We start from the raw sequence: 9,129 nt of genomic DNA on the forward strand, positions 1-9,129 counted from the left end.
ACGACGTTAGAACTGCATGAAATTAATAAAAATTGTTTAAAATTAGTGTCTAGCCGCCTTAAAGTAAAAAAACAAATGCAAATCCTACCCGCACGAATTTGCCCGCACCACTAGTATACTCTAGCCAATAGCGGCACCCACTTTGGGAAGGCCTGTTGTATTCTATTGGTCTTGTATTCTATGCACTGGTTCAATCAAAAGTGAAACTGACTTCAGTATTTTCCTCCTAACCAGCGTTGTCACTTGAAAATATTTTTAGGTATCAAAACGCCTACAAAATCAGTTTCCAAACTACCAAAATTTTTTCATCATTAAAATGAGATTTCTCGAGTTTGCGGGGTTTTTAGCTACACAAATTAGCAGTAAAAATTAAAACTATCCACAATATTGTTTACGGCATTGGTTAATTTAATTATTCACACCAATCTTTAAGATTAAACAAAATAAATTCGGGCCTTTAAATAAAATAATTAGGTTATTGTAAAATATGTTAATATCTTTGAGATTGATTCAATTCATATCAAACAATTTTTCTTTGTGTGTAAAAAAACAAAACCAGACATTTTATGCATTACAATAAGAAAATTTCCAAATTTGATTCAATTTGCGTGCACTCACCCTTTTCTACCAATACATTCACACTTTGCAAATTGCCTATCACCAATTTTTCTTTCAAGGCGATAGGTAATTTCTCGTTAATTTCAACAGCTTTGCAGAAAATTATCTGCTTAATAAAATATACAAAAAATAAAGAAATCTTATACATGTAAACTTAAATTAAGCGAACAAATTTTAATGTTCAATTTGGTTATATTTTCAAAACATTTTTGCCTACCAAAAGCTTCATCAAACCAACCAATCTATCAACGGAGAATGAAGCTATCAATTTTGGTCCAATTGGACCAAAACGGCAACGCTGATCCTACCCAACAAAAAATCGGTTATCGCTTTTAGTGGTAACGTATTCTAGAAGGCATAGCGTTATAAAGCCTTCGAATTTTTTCGCTTCTTTTAGGCATTGCCGGTAATGCAAAGTAGAATGTCCTCCAATATTTTATTTATTTCGCTTCTTTGTTTCATTTCGGGGAATGCAAAGTAGAATGTCCTATAATATTTATTTTTTAATTCGCTTCTTTGCTTCATTTCGGGGAAGGCAAAGTAGAATGTCCTACAATATTTTATTTGTTTCGCTACTTTGCTTCATTTCAGGGAATGAAAAGTAGAATGTCCTACAATATTTTTTTTTTCGATTCTTTGCTTCATTTCGGAGAATGCAAAGTAGTAGAATGCTGCATCGTAGTCAGCTGAAAAATAGAATGCATATCCAAAAATCCTTTTTCTACCGTTAGTTTCTGTGGAAACTTGTCTCGCATAAAAATCATGTTTTGCTTTGTTCAATTTGCAGTTAAGTTGAAGTCAGTCAATGAAGTGAAGTACAAGAGTGAGGAAGTACAATTTTAAACTTAATTAAATATGCATGTATGTAAATACCGATTTTTAAATAAAATCAAAATACCAAATACATACATATGTATGTATAAAAACTGATTTATAAAAATTTTAATTAATTTTAGTCTTTTAAGAGATTTTCTGATTTCAATTTAATATAAATAAGCATGTACTTATCTAGGCATTCTACATTAGTTTCTCTGTAAGGCATTCTTTGTTCGCTTCTCTGGATTCTGTTTATCCATGCGTTCTCCCTTCGTTTGAAGGTAATGCTGCGGGTAAGGGCTTACCGCCCATGCACATTAGGTCAAATGATACATTTGGCTGTGCGAAATTCCGATTTCGTAAAGGCAGTTTTACATTATTTTTTGTTGCCATTCTGTAGGGAATACTCCAAAATAACAGAAACTTCACTTAGTTTTTGTAAAATAAAAAACACCGTTATACAGCAATAAACCAAATTACACTTTCAAAACGTTACTGATACGTTGTTTGCGCAACCGGTTTATTTTGTAAATTTCAAGTGCATTGTTTTTGCAAAGTTCGAATAAATAAAGGATAATTTTAAATGGGAAACAAAACTGTATCTAAGTGAGAACCTATGTCCCAATTTAAAAAAGTTACTTTTTATCATTTGTTTGCAAATAAACTGACTTATTTGCATAACCTCAAAAATTTTCTGATTTATTTCCATTTATGATTTTATGTAAGCTTTTACAATTGTGTTAACTTTCGGCAAACAAAATGGAATCGGAAATGCATAAACTAAGATATAATGAGTTGAATTTGTTTTACTTAACTTGCCGTTTTCAAGAAAAACGGTTTTTCTATCATGCTATCACAAAAGGCAAGTTGTTTGAAGTTTGGCTGATTGGAAAAAGAAAAGCCTTTTTCGGTTGTCAACCATGTTGAAAAAAAATTTGGCGCTGCTGATATTTGCGAAAGTTCCATGAAACTCTTAGAAAAAAAAACGCGTATTTTTTACAATTATTTATCAAATAAATATGAAAATTATGGGAAACAATTTGGAAAGGATGCTAAAATATTTAGATCTAAAAACATAGCGTTTCTTGCTGATGAGGTTCTTTTCGAAATCGAAAAGCCAACTGTGTCGACCATCAGCCGGATTCTAACTTTCGCTATCACTAAAGTGCTAAAATAGGATAGCTAACCTTTTTCCGAATTTTTAGCTATCTCCAAAAATATCTCCAACATTTTTTGGTGATAAATAATCCATTTTAATGGTGATAAATAGTAAAAATGGAAGTATGTGATAGCAAACAAAAATAGCAGCCTCAATTTGGATTACATTTCATCTCCTGTATCGTAGCCGAGGCTATGTTACAAATACACTAGCGCCTTCGCAAAAAGGCAAAACCTTGAGAGAACTTACGGACTGAAATCTCGATTTTTTTTTACTCAAAGTGAATAGAGCTTTGAACATTCTTTTAACAAATTAGTTTCATAAACATTCGTATTCTTTTCAGGAAGTTACCAGCAATTTTTGGTAAATGTGCATTTGTATTCTGAATATAAATAATATCGGTGGAGAATTTGGAAATACTGAAACCTCAAGTGAAAACGAAGTGTTTTATGAAGACTAACTGCTTTAGGAATCGCTCCTCAAGATATATCTGCGAGACATGTAGTAAATATTTTTCTTTTTTTAATTTAGGAATTTCGATAATGCCATAACTAATCGCTAGAAGAAACCATTTATGTACATGTGACCATACTTATTTTATTATGTAGCTCATTTTAAAGGGGAGGGGGTTGAGTATGGTAAGAAAATAACTTGTGTCAAAACCAAGCTAATTGGACAATGTTTTTGAGTACTACCTAAACACATATACTCATCATTTGAACATACAAAAAAGCAGAAAAGTCTGTTTTACGAAAGCCAAGTTTGTTTAACATTTGATTTACTGCCTTTACACTTGTTTTAACGTTTGCCATCTTTTTACATTAAAATAATGCAATATTTTAGCTGCTATTAATTTCGCACAGAAAAAGTAATCATTTGACCTAATGTGCCATGTTAAAATAGTGCCTTCTTGAAGCGAAAGGGTAAGCGATTCCCATCGCCTAGCTCGTTTCCATTTTCGCTTCTGTGGCAATCGTGTTTTTTGCTGGGTAACACCAGCTGATAAGGCTGTATAGATGCACCCTTCTATTACTTTGTTTTTCATCTGCCTTTAAATTGCTTATAAGGTTTAGATTTTTGCACTCTACTTATTAACCGACTTCACAACAACAACAACAAATATATATATATTTTTTGTTATGTATGTTACCGCATAACTTTGGACCCCGTTAACCGATTTCCATAAGGTGTTACATCGCACGTGGTCCCATACTAATTTGGTTTAAATCCGAGCATTGGATGATGCTGAAATTAACGATAATCTTATATTTTTATATATTCTCATATATATAGTCAGTTTTGCTTTTTGCTTAAAAATTACTTGTCATGATTTTTTGCTTCAGCCCTCTTGTTATAAAATTGAAATTTTTACTTTAAATTACTAACCAGTGGCCAATGTGGTTTTATTGTTTGTTTACGAACTCAACTGGCTTTAATACTCTATTTACAGAAAAATCTTGTGGATAATCTAGTACATGCACCAAACAGTTAAAGTTGAAAATCATGTTGCACCTATTCTGCTGACTGTCAATGCATATGCATATGCAGATTTGTATGTGTTGATATCCTTCCTTGCGCATGTTAAATTCATTTTGGTGAGTTCCTCAGCGATTCCTAGTTCGTGGTGTATTCAAACACTCTTCATTTGCTCATCGTCCAAATAGTTGAAACATAGTGCCTTGGAACATAGCGAGAAATATATCTTATGAGTGTATGGAACTTATTTGTAGCGAGTACTTCCTACTTATAACCAGTTCTTCGAAAGATATCCATCGGTGCTGCACTATACCACGAAGCGAAGAGGTGAAAACACAGTAAAGCTCTTCGCATCTGCCTGCGAGTGTCTGTCCTAAAGAAGGCAGAAAATTTTTGTCGACTACATAATAAGTTACCGAAATTTGGATATACTTCTGTATAGTACATGTATACATATGTATGCGAAAAAAAACTATAAAAAACTTTTAATTCAATTTAATCAACTATTCAATTGGCCTAGAATACATTCATATATATATGTACATATACCTATGTATAAATATGTATGTATGGAAATGTGGTTTCAAAAAAACTACTAGGTACACCGTGTGCGTATTTATATGAAAAAAAAACTAAAATTGCAAGTGGTTATGTTTGCATAATGTCCATACAGTTATGAATTCACTAAATTTGGAGAGAAAGAAATGAAATTACTTCATTAAAATTTGTAATGATGAAAATTTTCATTTTTATGGCGATAAGTGCGCCTGCTGCTTTGGTCGTAGTTCGTGAATAAGCGAATGCGAGTTCGACGTGAACGACACACATACGTTAACAGGGCGGCGGGCGTGCGAAGCGTAAACGTATCCGTGGCGTTCTTTGTACCATTGGAGCGTTTTCATTTAGTGTAGAAGCATACTTTTAGACAATGTAGCGTGGTGGCAGAGTGGAAGTGTAAAAGCGTATAGTCAGTCGTATGTGTACGATTTAAAGCGGAAAGTGTAAAGTGTACCGAAGAAAGACAGTGAAGTGAGCGAGGTAGCAAATAAAAAGAAAGAGTGCAGCGACACAGTATTAGCGAAGTCGCAAAAGCTCAAAAGGAAATAAAGAATACCAGTAAAGTGTGAAAGGCAACGAAGTAAAGGCAGTAAGTGAACTGATTTGACTGTGAAAAATTAGTAAGAATAAAATTAAAAGCAAAAGCTAAATTGAAACCATAAAAAATACCAAATTTGTAAATGTTAAAAAATGTACTCCCCCTTGAGTGTGCTACTGCCACAGCTACTATATACATATATATGTACTTAGATATGCATTTACATACATATGTTCATACTCGCATAATTATATTGTGCGTGCAACGAGCCAACTAATCAACCAGCTAACTAATCGAAGACCAAAATTCCTATTTGTAGAATAGCATATTATCTTGTACGGTTTTGCATTTTATTCGGTTCATTTTTCGCGTTTCGAGCTACGCTTTCCCCGAAATAAATCGTGTGTAGAAGATGAAGAATTCCAAATTGTGTCACAAAATGAAGGCAATCAGTTTAACAAAGCAGTTCTATCAACAGCACTCAACACGGCAACCCTCCGGAACGACCACCACGCACTCGACCTCGCCACCCACACTCATTTTCACTTCGTCATCAGGTTTAGGAAAGCTGTGATCGAAAACTCCGCTGCTTGAAAAAATGAGGAAAAAGTAAGATTGAAATGCATAGCTACTGTGGTTAAGAAAAATATACATACATTTGTAGGACTATGTATGTTTTTTTTATATAAGGAGAAAGCATCGAAAGCCTGTACTCCGTAGTGTGGAACTTTAATCCATACGAGTATGGGTGTACGTATGTACATATTTACATTACTTACTTATATTATATAGTAAGTCCTGAAACAATCGGAAATCAATGCTTGAGGCAAAAAAAAGTCTCGTACTACCTTCTTGTTTTTTGCTTTTTGATTTCGTGGCCTCTAACCTTGTGCCGACATCCACAGCTTAGATGCGCTTTCATTAATTTCACTTTGAATGCTTTCACAGGCGGTGTTGTGGAAGCCGACCACAACATTTTCCTATGTCACACCCGGATGTGTATGGTTAGTGCTTGCACGCAGTGTGACCAGATGATCACTGAATGAAGCTAAATTTACTTAAAACAAGTAAAGAATTCTAAGGGCCGTTTTCTAATGTAAGCAGTATAGTTGCCTTTATTGTTCCCCGCTTTAAAAAGTTTTCGTTTTCTTATCTTACCGGTAAAAAACAAATTTGTTATTCTGTAAAGTGAAACTTCACTACATTTCCTAGAATGAAACTTCACTACATTCGTCATAAAATTTCAAAGGTTGGCAATGTAACATAAGCAAAAATAGAGCAAGAGCATCTGTTAGCAAAAACCAAAACCTTAGTTGAAATATCTAATATATCTGACTCATGAGCCAAGACCAAACCAAAATTTAAAGTTGGGTACAAATTTTTAAAGGTTGCGTTGGGTAAGCAACAGTTTATCGATTCGAGAAATTAATGCGCTGATGAGAAAATGAAAATACGTATATCGAGACGATAAAAGGGCCGATAATCTAAAGGTTAGATGAGAAAACGGTCCTAAGTTCTTTAAATCAGGGTTTGAATCAGTGATGCCAGATTATGGGTAGTTTCCTTATTTGAGGGATATTTTGGAACAAAAATTATTAAAAGGGAAAAAGGGACATTTCAAATAAAAAAGGGATTTTCATTTAACACAATTGAACAAATTCAAGAATATTCGACACTCTCTCGTAATTAATCGTTCTGAAGATGTGATGTGGAGTAAAATTAATAAGGACAATTTTGAAATTTTTCTCACGTTAACCAATTCAAGCGCCAAGTAAGAAAGAATCTTTTCAATTTTAACTGGTGTTTAATGTAAAAAGCAGAACAAATTATCTGATGAAATTTTAAATAGTATACAAAGTAAGTGCTTCAACTTTAACCCTGCATTTAGCAAAGCCAGACACACAAAACGCAGTAGCATATTTCTTGTTTTACTTCGTGCTACGTTGCGTTGCACCACGAAACTGGTATTTACTATTTGTAGCCGGAGCAATAGCAGAAAACACTATAATAAGACGCAGCAGAGCAATTAATAAAATAATGTAAAAAAAATATATTTTAAAAACAAGCTTTTATTTAACCTCTACAATCAAAGGAATAAAATGAAGTAGTGTAACAAGATTTTTTAGCAAGAAAATTTTGTCAAAACTGCACTAAAATGAATAAAATAAAATAAGTTAAGGTCTCGTTAAAGTGACTAAAAACCATTTAGTGAAAGGAGTTATTCAAACTCTAATGAAAATTACTAACAATTTGTACTAATTTACTTCGTTTTTAAAAAAGCTTGTCGCGCGAATAGCAAACCGGCATTTAAATATCTGCATACATACATATTAGTGTTGGGCAGTATCGATACCGAAAGTACTCAGAACTCGATTCTCAAAAGGATCGACAGTGCCCGATTTTTAAAAGTATCGATACTGGATATTCCAAAGTACTCAGTACTTACAAAAGAACTCGAAAGTACTCAGAACTTAAAAGAACTCAGTACTCACAAAAGAACTCGAAAGTACTCAGAACTTAAAAGAACTCAGTACTCACAAAAAAACTCGAAAGTACTCAGAACTTAAAAGAGCTCAGTACTCACAAAAGAACTCGAAAGTACTCAGAACTTAAAAGAACTCAGTACTCACAAAAAAACTCGAAAGTACTCAGAACTTAAAAGAGCTCAGTACTCACAAAAGAACTCGAAAGTACTCAGAACTTAAAAGAACTCAGTACTCACAAAAAAACTCGAAAGTACTCAGAACTTAAAAGAGCTCAGTACTCACAAAAGAACTCGAAAGTACTCAGAACTTAAAAGAACTCAGTACTCACACCTTGGAGTACTCAGAACTTAAAAGAATTCGAAAGTACTAAGTACTCAAAAGAATTCGAAAGTATGTAAGAGTACTCAGAACTCAAATGGATTCGAAAGAACTAGGAAAGTACTCTGTACCAAGCATTATGACACATTTACTCAGGATCGAATCAAAGGACTTACTCAGTACTAAGTGTCGAATAGATATTATTTACTACTATTTACATTTACTGGTATTCAAGTTATTCTACATGTAAAGTAATGTAAACGGGGTAATTACACATACATACATATGTACTCTCAATAACAATAACTTTTAACCATTCATTTTATTTAATCAGTCATTAATTTATTCAATTTTTTGTTGAGTTTTACATTTACAACGTAACAGGAAACAGAAAAATATTACAGGATTTCAGTTTTGAAATATGGATCTACATATATAGACACATATTCGTAAATTTTTATACATACATTTGTACATCTTTAGCTACACACTAGTTTTAGGAATTTTATGAGAACATTTAAAAAAAAAATTATTTGTTTTTGTTATTTTATGGCCTTATAACAATTATATTCAACAATTTTTATTGAGCTTGAGGCCGTTTTTTAATGAAAACATATTGTGGAAAAGCAACAATAATTTAAAAAAATGGTTGAAGTGTAGCTATTTCGGAAATCACCACACTTCCTCATCAGACTTAATTTCAGTAGGATTCGATTCGACGATCCCACTGACTCAGCCAGTTGCCTATGCACCGTGCTAAGTACGCCTTGTAAATTATCGTTTGTTTTTTTCCACTATTTTCATTTTTGTTATGCCAACACAATCAAGCGCAGCTATTCCGCTGCAATTCACTTGATCATGTGGTTCCTGGTTTTGTTGGTTTTTGTTAATATTTCTATTATTAGAATGTTTAACTTTTAGGTGTGCTCGTCCTTAAGTTATTTGTTTTTGTTATTTTATGACCTTATAACAATTATATTCAACAATTTTTATTGTTGTTTTACTTGCAGTAATCACAACCTAGGCCAAAGAAGCTCATCTAAATCAATTATCATATTTGAGTTCTTAGGTGACAGTTCTTTGCTTGGTTATCTGCCCTGTCTTCGAAAATATTCATTCCGAAGGCACTGATGTGGAAGGTACACAAAGATATTTTTCAG

General features: G+C 33.0%; 2 long non-coding RNA genes across 4 annotated transcripts in view; one reads left to right on the forward strand and one right to left on the reverse strand.

Annotated features, from left to right (window-relative positions):
* Positions 1-4,435: 4,435 nt before the first annotated feature.
* The window catches only part of LOC118749728, a 21,480-nt gene continuing 16,786 nt past the window's right edge, over positions 4,436-9,129 (forward strand). For both annotated transcript variants that reach the window (XR_004994275.1, XR_004994276.1), the window contains exons 1-2: positions 4,436-4,526; positions 4,669-5,774. This is a non-coding gene — a long non-coding RNA (uncharacterized LOC118749728). The remainder of the gene's footprint in view (positions 4,527-4,668; positions 5,775-9,129) is intronic.
* On the reverse strand, positions 5,537-6,139 carry LOC118749729. Of its 2 annotated transcripts, none has more exons than XR_004994278.1 (2): positions 5,945-6,139; positions 5,537-5,751 (listed from the first exon to the last, which is right to left on the reverse strand). It is a non-coding gene; the product is annotated as an uncharacterized LOC118749729 (long non-coding RNA). The 2 variants fall into 2 exon arrangements; XR_004994277.1 differs by having other exon boundaries at positions 5,822-6,139.

This window comes from Rhagoletis pomonella, unplaced genomic scaffold, assembly GCF_013731165.1.
Source record: "Rhagoletis pomonella isolate Grant_MI unplaced genomic scaffold, Rhpom_1.0 Rhpom_scaffold_00036, whole genome shotgun sequence".
In the NCBI taxonomy this organism is placed as follows: Eukaryota; Metazoa; Arthropoda; class Insecta; order Diptera; family Tephritidae; genus Rhagoletis; species Rhagoletis pomonella.